This window comes from Semicossyphus pulcher, unplaced genomic scaffold, assembly GCF_022749685.1.
Source record: "Semicossyphus pulcher isolate SPU_LCO1_2020_fin unplaced genomic scaffold, fSemPul1.0.p SCAF_18, whole genome shotgun sequence".
NCBI lineage: Eukaryota > Metazoa > Chordata > Actinopteri > Labriformes > Labridae > Semicossyphus > Semicossyphus pulcher.
In genome coordinates this window covers 4,430,001-4,440,000 of record NW_027211691.1, presented here as the reverse complement: position 1 = coordinate 4,440,000, position 10,000 = coordinate 4,430,001, and the positions used below count along the sequence as shown (strand labels likewise).

At 40.5% G+C, this 10,000-nt stretch overlaps 7 non-coding genes across 7 annotated transcripts; all 7 read left to right on the top strand.

Annotated features, from left to right (window-relative positions):
* The first annotated feature begins 50 nt into the window (after positions 1 to 50).
* Positions 51 to 122, top strand: trnag-ucc (transfer RNA glycine (anticodon UCC)). Its single transcript has one exon. It is a non-coding gene; the product is annotated as a tRNA-Gly (tRNA).
* A 180-nt stretch (positions 123 to 302) lies between these two features.
* On the top strand, positions 303 to 384 carry trnas-uga (transfer RNA serine (anticodon UGA)). Its single transcript has one exon. It is a non-coding gene; the product is annotated as a tRNA-Ser (tRNA).
* A 7,600-nt stretch (positions 385 to 7,984) lies between these two features.
* trnaa-cgc (transfer RNA alanine (anticodon CGC)) lies at positions 7,985 to 8,056 on the top strand. Its single transcript has one exon. It is a non-coding gene; the product is annotated as a tRNA-Ala (tRNA).
* Positions 8,057 to 8,366: 310 nt separating this feature from the next.
* Positions 8,367 to 8,448, top strand: trnas-aga (transfer RNA serine (anticodon AGA)). Its single transcript has one exon. It is a non-coding gene; the product is annotated as a tRNA-Ser (tRNA).
* A 361-nt stretch (positions 8,449 to 8,809) lies between these two features.
* On the top strand, positions 8,810 to 8,881 carry trnag-ucc (transfer RNA glycine (anticodon UCC)). Its single transcript has one exon. It is a non-coding gene; the product is annotated as a tRNA-Gly (tRNA).
* Positions 8,882 to 9,229: 348 nt separating this feature from the next.
* On the top strand, positions 9,230 to 9,311 carry trnas-uga (transfer RNA serine (anticodon UGA)). Its single transcript has one exon. It is a non-coding gene; the product is annotated as a tRNA-Ser (tRNA).
* A 334-nt stretch (positions 9,312 to 9,645) lies between these two features.
* On the top strand, positions 9,646 to 9,717 carry trnaa-ugc (transfer RNA alanine (anticodon UGC)). Its single transcript has one exon. It is a non-coding gene; the product is annotated as a tRNA-Ala (tRNA).
* Positions 9,718 to 10,000: the final 283 nt, after the last annotated feature.

Here is a 10,000-nt window from a genome sequence, read left to right as displayed (position 1 = left end):
GTACCTTCCCTCATACTAACTCTCCAGTGAAATCAGCCCAGACACATCGAGCGATGGTGGTATAGTGGTGAGCATTGCTGCCTTCCAAGCAGTTGAACCGGGTTCGATTCCCGGCCATTGCAGAAGGCTGAACTTTTTATCCAGGGAAGAAGAAGAAAGAGTTTGATCTCTGATCCTCACTGCGGCTTACAGGAAAAGTTTTGAACGTGAGAAATGGCGTAATTGCGGGATCGTTACCTGGCCCTCTGCAGACATCAGGTGCAAACTGCAGGCGTCGGGGGTGGTTTACTTAGCAGTTGCTGGTTGTCGTGGCCGAGTGGTTAAGGTGATGGACTTGAAATCCATTGGGGTTTCCCCGCGCAGGTTCGAATCATGCCGGCAACGTCGGTTTTCATGTTCTGACTGCAGGATTGTTAAAGTTTGATCGTGACAAACAGGTCGGTTGCTCACAAGGACGTTGTGATATCACTGTGCACACCCATTAACACTTGTAACCATGTTAATCTGATGAGTCTAGGTAGACTTTGACTTGCTTTTCTCCATACATTTTCCTCTGACCCAGATTGATTGAGAATCTTGCACATCTACTTTGTTAAGCTGTTAAAATTGTTTTATCCTCAGCCAAACTGCTACGAATGACTTTTGGGCAGCTTCACCAACATCCCTTGAGATTTTGTTGGTAGATCTGTCCTGTGCTGTCTTTCTGTCATTGTGTACGGGGAATGTAGCTTTTGAAGGACAAAAAATGACATAAGCATAAATAAATAAATTAATAAGTAAATAGATAGATAAATGAATAAATGTTAAAATAATTAGATTAATACTTAAACCAAAGTCAAAATAAATACATTTTGGTCATGAAATGGGCTATTTATTTATTTTTATATTTATTTATTTATTTATTTCTAAATGTATTTATTTATTTACTTCTACATTTATTTATTTATTTCTACATTTCCATATTTATTTATTTACTTATTTCTACATTTCCGCATTTATTTATGTATTTATTATTCCTACATTTATGAATTTCTATTTTTCCACATCATTTATTTCTGTGTCCCTGTCCGACGAGGAAAAGGAAATATGTAAATTGAGTGGGTGGTCCTTAGTCACTCTGAATCAGGATTGGTTATATCGGTGTGATTGGATCTACTACTACTGCCTTGACTTGAACTTTGCCTTAATACCTTCAGCCCGCTACGCCACAAGCCGCTTAGCTAACCAAAAGTTGTCGAGCTTGTTTCACGTAGTCATGGAAACCTTTACTCGAGCCATTGCCAATGATCTCAGATCTTTGGCGAACGATTTTGAGAACAACGCACCCAATGACTACCTTCAGTTTCGTCTGGAAAGATTATTGGAGGATTTCGTTCAGCTAAACGCTGACATGGATTATGAGGTTGACTTAGTAGTGCTGGATAGCCTTCAAGAAGTCGCCCACCAGCTTCACGTCCTGTTGGAGATGGAGGAAGCGACGATTGGACGTCCATCGTACCTTCTACCTCCAGATATAATTAAAGTTCACCTCCTTATGGGGCACACGGCTGGAGACATTGCGCGGTTGTTCGGAGTCTGCGAGAGAACAATTCGTCGGAGGATGGAGCAGTATGGGATAAGGTAATAATCATAATTCTGCCTAGTCCTTTAGTCTTAAGCAGGCTGCAGAAGTTTGAAGTCACGTTTAGAGATATGCATGTGGCGCAGGGATAGGGACAAAATTAAGACTATTGAGAGGCTGAGGGAGGCTATATCCTTGCCGAAGCCAGCTACTGATCTGTTCAATGATAAGCCAAGCGCTGGTAGCTGAGAGGCCGGCGGTTGTAGATGAGCAGCCGCCTATTCATTCGACCAGGGTCATGCTTCTAACATTACAACCCTTTGGATCGGCTGTCAAGGCTGGTTATTAGCTTCCGAGGCTGGCGACTAGCACGCCGAAGCTAGCTACATTAGCCATTGATTTCGATGGTCATTTTCTTCTGTTGCATTTTAGTGGCGTCCTCCACCAAATGGAGGGGTGGGGTGGGGGTGTTGTGGTAATTTTTGGACTTATCGACCGCAGTGTCTGCTGTCGCCTGCTGACTGTGACAGCAACAGAGATAGTAAAGATGTTAGACAGCTGCCTCCATTTATCAGGCAAAAATGTCAGCTATCTCTGGTTCCAATTTTAATTGCAGCTAAGCTAATGAAAAAACAACTGACCTGTTGTGATCACTGAGTTTTGTTTGTACTGTTGTCGTATTTGTGTAATGTTAACCATATGGTTTTCTTTATGATCAGAGTCCACGATCTATTAACGCCATTGGAGGACAAGGATCTGGATGAAACTGTCACCCAAATTCTACAGCACCATCCCAACTGTGGGTACAAAATGATGGCTGGGCACCTGCATGCAAAAGGCATTCGCATACAGAGTAAGTGATTGGAGTCATACCCATTCATCTGATTGGGAAGGTCAGAGAGAGAGAGTCAGAGAGAGTGAGAGAGAGAGAGAGAGAAACAGCTGACCCATGCATGTAGTTTAGACTCTAGTTGGAAGTACTACAGGAGAAAACTTTAGGATTATTGTGCATCAAAAATTACCTGTGTGCTTGATGAACTGATTTCTGTACTGATTTCATTAACCTGACCATAGACCATAACCTGTATGGATTTCATAGACTAAAACATACAAAAACTTTGTGGAATAAAACTAGACTACAACTAACGATAATTCAAATGAATAAAATGTGACTCACTGCATTTAGTCAAAAGACTAAGACATAAATTAAATTAAAATTGTTTGCCAAAATGAACACTGCTTAGAATGTGGGGAGAAAAGATGCTTTTACTGTCAGGCTACATTTTAGGAGAGGGTCAACTTGTTTTTGAGTAAACCTAATTTTGTGTCCCTTTTTTGCATAGTATAGGACAGCGTGTGCAGGAATCAATGCGTCGCATGGATCCCCATGGAGTTTTGATGCGCACCCTCCAGCTTAACCCTCGAAGGCGCAGGAGGTACTCTGTACCAGCGCCTAACAGTTTGTGGCACATTGATGGCAATCATAAATTGATAAGGTAGGCTATCTGAAGAATAGTAACAACTTCAACTAGTTTTACAAAATATCATAGAAACCTCAGCACAGTAAATAATGTGTTGAAAACGAGATAGATAGCTAACTACTTTAATTCAAAACACTTTACAGAACCATACATTGAATCCAATTTGAATCCTGGAAATGTCTTGGTGGAAAAGGGGTAACAGATCCACGGTACATGTAGTGGTTGCTCTTAATATATGTCCATACATATATATTTCAGATGGCGTTTCGTTGTGCATGGTGGTGTTGACGGTTTTAGTCGTGTCATTGTGTACCTGCATGCCGCCACCAACAACCGTGCAGCAACAGTCTTGAGAAGCTTTCTAGAAGCTGTGGATGTCTACGGTGTGCCATCTCGTGTGAGGTCAGATAAAGGAGGGGAAAATGTTGCTGTTGCACGCTACATGGTGACTAACAGAGGACTTAACAGGAGTTCCCATGTTGCTGGCAGGAGTGTCCATAATCAAAGGTAACATTTGTAACCCAGATGCCTCCTTTTCTTTTGTACTCAAAATGCATTTTTAAACAGATCTGTGGATTATGTCCGTCATTGGTTACTGTTAGGTTGTTTTCACACCACTAATTTGGAATGACGTAATGATAAACAGTCTTACTTTTTTCAATCAGAATAGAGAGACTCTGGAGAGACGTTTACGTGGGAGTGCTTGATCTGTTCTACACAATCTTCACAAACCTTGAGAGAGAGGGCTTTCTCAATCCTGACAGCGAAGTTCACCTGTATGCTCTACACTGGTGCTTTCTGCCTCACATCCAGAAACACCTTGAGGTTTTCCAGCATGGCTGGAACTGCCACCGGCTGAGCACTGAGGGAAATCGGTCCCCACTTCAACTGTGGACTCGCCATGAGCGTGAGGCGCCGCAAGACCCCATGCAGGTTTGAATTTTTTTTGTATGACTGTCCTACATAATAGTCAACATCCTAACCACCTTATCTAATATTATACAAGTGTTTCAATTGTTAATGCAGGGACAGACCACTCCAAAGTTCTGTTCTGCACGGCTGCATCTGTAGAATAATGTAACTGGGTCAATGACAAAAAATTTAAATTGAAGTATTCCTAAAAAAAAATTTGGGAACTGGATGTAGTACATACTTTTGAGTCTGGAACAAATTGTTTACATAAGTCTCATTTATTAAATAAAATTTCAAAGTGTTTTAATTCACTTTTTTACATTCTTTTAGTAAATGTCAGGTGGCACAACCAACTATATTTATTATTTCCTAGTATTTATTCGACCTAAAATCTTTGGTAAGTAACCCTGAGTTTCTACAGTGGCTAACACATTATTTTGTGGTTGTGTTTTGTATTTACATTTCAAAATTAATTTGTAACATAGGTTTATTTGAAATGTTTTGAACATAAGATAAAGTGTTTTGAAGTTATGGATAAAGTACCATTTTAAATAGTTTAAATAGGGGTTTGAGATGGCAAAACATAAAAGAAAACATTTTATTTCAATGCACTGAAAATATATTCAGAAAATAGGTTTTAGAGAATAAAGTGATGCATGTCATGAATCGATTATTGTAAAAGGAAATAAGGCACTCAGCCACACTTATGTCAATGACCAAACTACTAAAGAAGGTTGATATCCAGTAACTAAATGGAGCTTTAAAATTGTTGCTACAATGTTGAATCGAGAATTTGATACGTTTGACCAGTTATTTTAAAACTAGTTTTTATTAAGTTACCAGTTACAGTTTGAGGACGGCTTTCATGTCTTTAGATAATGAATACAATCACTGATTTTGGTTGAACAGACCCTGTAACCGTATCTCCTGTAATTACAGGTTGACATAGAGTATGGAGTTGACTGGCCTGGACCATGTGGTCATCGACAACCAGATGTTGTTGTCCCTGAAGTTGAACTGCAGCGCTCGCTGACTGAGCAGGAAGTAGAAAGTCTACCAGAGCCTGAAGGTCCTCTGTCCGATGTGTTGGATGTCTACATACAAACTGTGAGCTTGTTGTCAGAAATGCTCCCGTAAATTCCAAATTCACAAGGTTCAAGCTAAATGGAGAAGCTTGATAATGATGAACGATTATGAATGAGATTTGTATTTTTTGTACTTGTATAACAAACATAATGAAAATTACATTTGAGAAATGGTAAGGGCAGGACATCTAGTGTTTTTATTTATTGTATTATCAACAGTCTTCATATAAAATACCTTCCGTAATGTACAACATGCTCACGAACATCTAGAAGGTTGACAGATGTATAATTCTTACGGTTATGTAACATTCATAAACAACAATAACTGTCCTGTTGTAAAGATTTCTTGTTCTAAAACATTTAGCTGAAATGTAAATAAAGAGACATTCTGCGAATCAGGCAACACAACAATCTGCTTTTCTACCCTCTTTCAGAAGAAGATAAAAGAACAAGAACTCAGGTTGTCTCACTTTAAACAATGGACTCTTCTCATGGCAGACCTTTTGAATTCAAAGTCAACACAGGAAAAGTACAGGAGTAATGATAATGCTGACATTGGCTGCATTTCATCAGTTGACCCAATAAGAAATGCCAGTGAGCCAGCAGGCACAGTACCCGAGTGCTGAACTATTGTCTAAATGGAATGCATCCATTATTAATGTTATTAATTACACTTGGGTTTTTCCTTTTTTGACAAGGGTTGCACACTTACAGAACTAGGTGCTACTTTTGGTCTCACTCAAATGATTTTTAACTGAACTAGTTGCATTTTTTCCCCAGGTACGATAATAGTTTTTGACTAGCCAAAGGCAAAACATTTTCTACAAATATAATATGGTGAACTGGGGCACAGTAACACATGTACACTCCTTAGACCAATCCAAAACCGGTATCAACACTCCACATAGCAGCAAGGATGTCTCTTTTGAAGATATTATAGTCTTTGCAATGTGCTGGGAGTTTAAGGAGATGAAAGCAGGTGGATGACCCAGGGAAGCTGCTCTCCACCACTTCAACATCCAGCTGTCTGGGAAGTACATCCCAGCCCACCCAAAACCGCACAAGTTTCCCAAGTAGGTTTGGAGAGGCTACCACAGGAGAGAAGAAAGTACATGTTTATGTTATTAATTTGTAAAATCAGTACAATATAAAACAGACCTCCAGTTAAACAACCTGGAAAGACTCTTACATAAATTACATGCTGCCAAGAGGAAGTCACTGAACTCATTTGAATTTGTCTGACTGCCTGAGAAGAGAAGACAGAGGATATGTATAACAAAGGCAATTACTAACATAAAAAGTAATTAATATTATAATAGTGTATTATAATAAAATAACACTGAAGGGGAGTCTTATTTTAATCATAAATTCACATACAGCAGACATCCTCCAAAAAAGGGTCTAAATTGTGATTATGATTCTATACAAACCTTGAAATGTAAGACGTTTATCCCCCAATCCTGCAGCAGCAAGCCTCTGTTTGGCAAATCGATTGGGGACTAGCTCCACATTTTTATCGTTAAGACAGCAGAAGTTATGAGTGTAAGAATAAAGTTGTGTGGGCACAGCAAGGGATCGCCGATCTGTCAACCTTCTCCCTCCCTGTCTGTACGGGCCAAACAGTCTTGAAACTTCGGCTAGGATAAAGTGAAGACAACAGGCATTTAAGGACATAATAATAACTGCACTAATAACTGCACAGCGCAACTGAAGAAACCCATCATCACCGATTGAATTACATATTAGTCTACACAACCGAACTGACACACATTCTTAATTTTTTCATCCGTACAGTCTCTTATTTCGCATCACAATATGTTAATTGCGGAAACCCACCGTCAACTGGGTGTGCGGGTGTGTGTGATGGTGGAGGTGAATTTGATGGCTGGCGTGAATTTGCCGCGTTTACAGCAGCCGGTGCTGCAGAAAAAAATAACAACATGGTCGGTGAATTCAGTTTAAGTTAGTACAGTAGCCTTTGTTTTTTTTGTTATATAACCACTTTGTGGTCGCACTTGTTAAATGATCGATCTGCACAGGTGTAACTTACTGTTTTCAAGCTGGTTAGCTAAATCCCGCAGCAGATCTGGCAGCGGTCTCCCAGACGAAGCCATTGCAGGAGTAGCAATTATGTTACCAAGGTTAGAGTTGATAGGAATCGATTGCTACGGTCTGGTTTTCCCAGCTGACCAATCCTGCTTCAGAGTGACGTTAGGTCCACCCACTCAATTGCATATTTACTTTTCCTCGTACGACATGGACACAGAAATACATAAATAAATAAATGTGGGAATAAATAAATAAATAAATGTAGAAATGTAGAAATACATAAATAAATAGATGTGGAAATGTAGAAATAAATAAATAAATGTAGAAATAAATAACTGAATAAATGTCGAAATGAATAAATAAATAAATAAATGTAGAAATAAATAAGTAAATTGATTAATTAATATATAATAGCCCTTTTCTTTACCAAAATTGGTTTGTTTTGTTATTTTCGTATGTATTTATGCATGTATTTGATCATTTATTCAATTATTTATTTATTTACGCTTATGTCATTTTTTGTCCTTCATAGTAGCTCAGTGGTAGAGCGCATGCTTTGCATGTATGAGGCCCCGGGTTCAATCCCCGGCATCTCCAACAGGGTTCGTGTTGCTTCGTCACCATCTCCAAATGTTCATGAGCTGTCTCCATTCACTCTGAAGTCAGCAATTGCATGTTTTTGAGCTTGAGGAATACAGACGTTTAGTAATACCCTCATTAAGACATGTTTCGCAGTAACCAGGACAAAGACAATGGTGCTTTTGTTGGACTAATAGTTGCGCTATCTTTTCTCTCATCTGTCCTGCTACGAATGAGTTATGGGCATGAGCTCCTACATCCCTTAAGACATTTTGTTGGTAGATCTGTCCTGTGCTGTCTTTCTGTCAATGTCTACAGGGGATGTAGCTCAGTGGTAGAGCGCATGCTTCGCATGTATGAGGCCCCGGGTTCAATCCCTGGCATCTCCACTACCCCGTTCATTGTCATCTCATAATGTGCATGAGCTGTGTGATATCAGCAATTGCGTGTTCTTGAGGTTGAGGAATACAGACGTTTAGCAATATTAAAACAGGTTTCACAGTAACCAGGGCAAAGTCAATGGGGTCTTTGTTGGAGTCATTGCAAGGTCTACAGTCCAACACCAAAACCAAAGGCTAACACTGACCTAACAAAAAGAAGGCTTTAAAAGAACGCATTTTGAGGCTTTTTCTTATATCAAAAAGTCGAGGCTCCATTTAACGAAGAATTTCTCCAAATGTAAAAGCCCTTGCCGTAGTGGTTGTTGTGGCCGAGTGGTTAAGGCGATGGACTAGAAATCCATTGGGGTTTCCCCGCGCAGGTTCGAATCCTGCCAACAACGTCAAGCTGTTTTGAGCATTTGGAAGAAAAAGCTCTCCAAGAACAGACGCTCCGGAGTTGCGAGGTATGAAGGTTTCTGCATCAAAAGAAGAAAGTGGAGATTTGACTGAAGATGTTGTTGCCATGTGTTTAAGAGATAGTTAATGTCTGGTTAACAAGAATGTGGGCTCTTCATTGTGTAGCATCAAGGGTTTTTTTGCTAAAGAAAACATTTCGACCTGTCTTTCACAGATGTCCTAATCGGAGCAGAATCTCAGTACTTCTGAATTATTGATCACTTTATCCGTCGGCCTTGTTGCAGTGGTCCAATCCAAACATCACTTTTATTTGACTCTGGGCAGTAAAATAAGTCCTTTTTCAAAGCGATGGTGGTATAGTGGTGAGCATAGCTGCCTTCCAAGCAGTTGACCTGGGTTCGATTCCCAGCCATCGCAAGTGGTTTCTTCCCCCCAGAATACGCGACAGATTTTTCTATCTTTTGTACCTTCCCTCATACTAACTCTCCAGTGAAATCAGCCCAGACACATTGAGCAATGGTGGTATAGTGGTGAGCATAGCTGCCTTCCAAGCAATTGACCCGGTTTCGATTTCCGGCCATCGCAGAAGGCTGAGCTTTTGATCCAGGGAAGAAGAAGAAAGAGTTTGATCTCTGATCCTCACTGCGGCTTACAGGAAAAGTTTTGAACGTGAGAAATGGCGTAATTGCGGGATCCTTACCTGGCCCTCTGCAGACATCAGGTGCAAACTGCAGGCGTCGGGGGTGGTTTACTTGGCGGTTGCTGGTTGTCGTGGCTGAGTGGTTAAGGCGATGGACTTGAAATCCATTGGGGTTTCCCCGCTCAGGTTCGAATCCTGCCGGCAACGTCGGTTTTCATGTTCTGACTGCAGGATTGTTAAAGTTTGATCGTGACAAACAGGTCGGTTGCTCACAAGGACGTTGTGATATCACTGTGCACACCCATTAACACTTGTAACCATGTTAATCTGATGAGTCTAGGTAGACTTTGACTTGCTTTTCTCCATAAATTTTCCTCTGACCCAGATTGATTGAGAATCTTGCACATCTACTTTGTTAAGCTGTTAAAATTGTTTTATCCTCAGCCAAACTGCTACGAATGACTTTTGGGCAGCTTCACCAACATCCCTTGAGATTTTGTTGGTAGATCTGTCCTGTGCTGTCTTTCTGTCATTGTGTAGGGGGGATGTAGCTCAGTGGTAGAGCGCATGCTTTGCATGTATGAGGCCCCGGGTTCAATCCCCGGCATCTCCAACAGGGTTTGTGTTGCTTCGTCACCATCTCCAAATGTTCATGAGCTGTCTCCATTCACTCTGAAGTCAGCAATTGCATGTTCTTGAGCTTGAGGAATACAGACGTTTAGTAATACCCTCATTAAGACATGTTTCGCAGTAACCAGGACAAAGACAATGGTGCCTTTGTTGGACTAATAGTTGCGCTATCTTTTCTCTCATCTGTCCTGCTACGAATGAGTTATGGGCATGAGCTCCTACATCCCTTAAGACATTTTTTTGGTAGATCTGTCATGTGCTGTCTT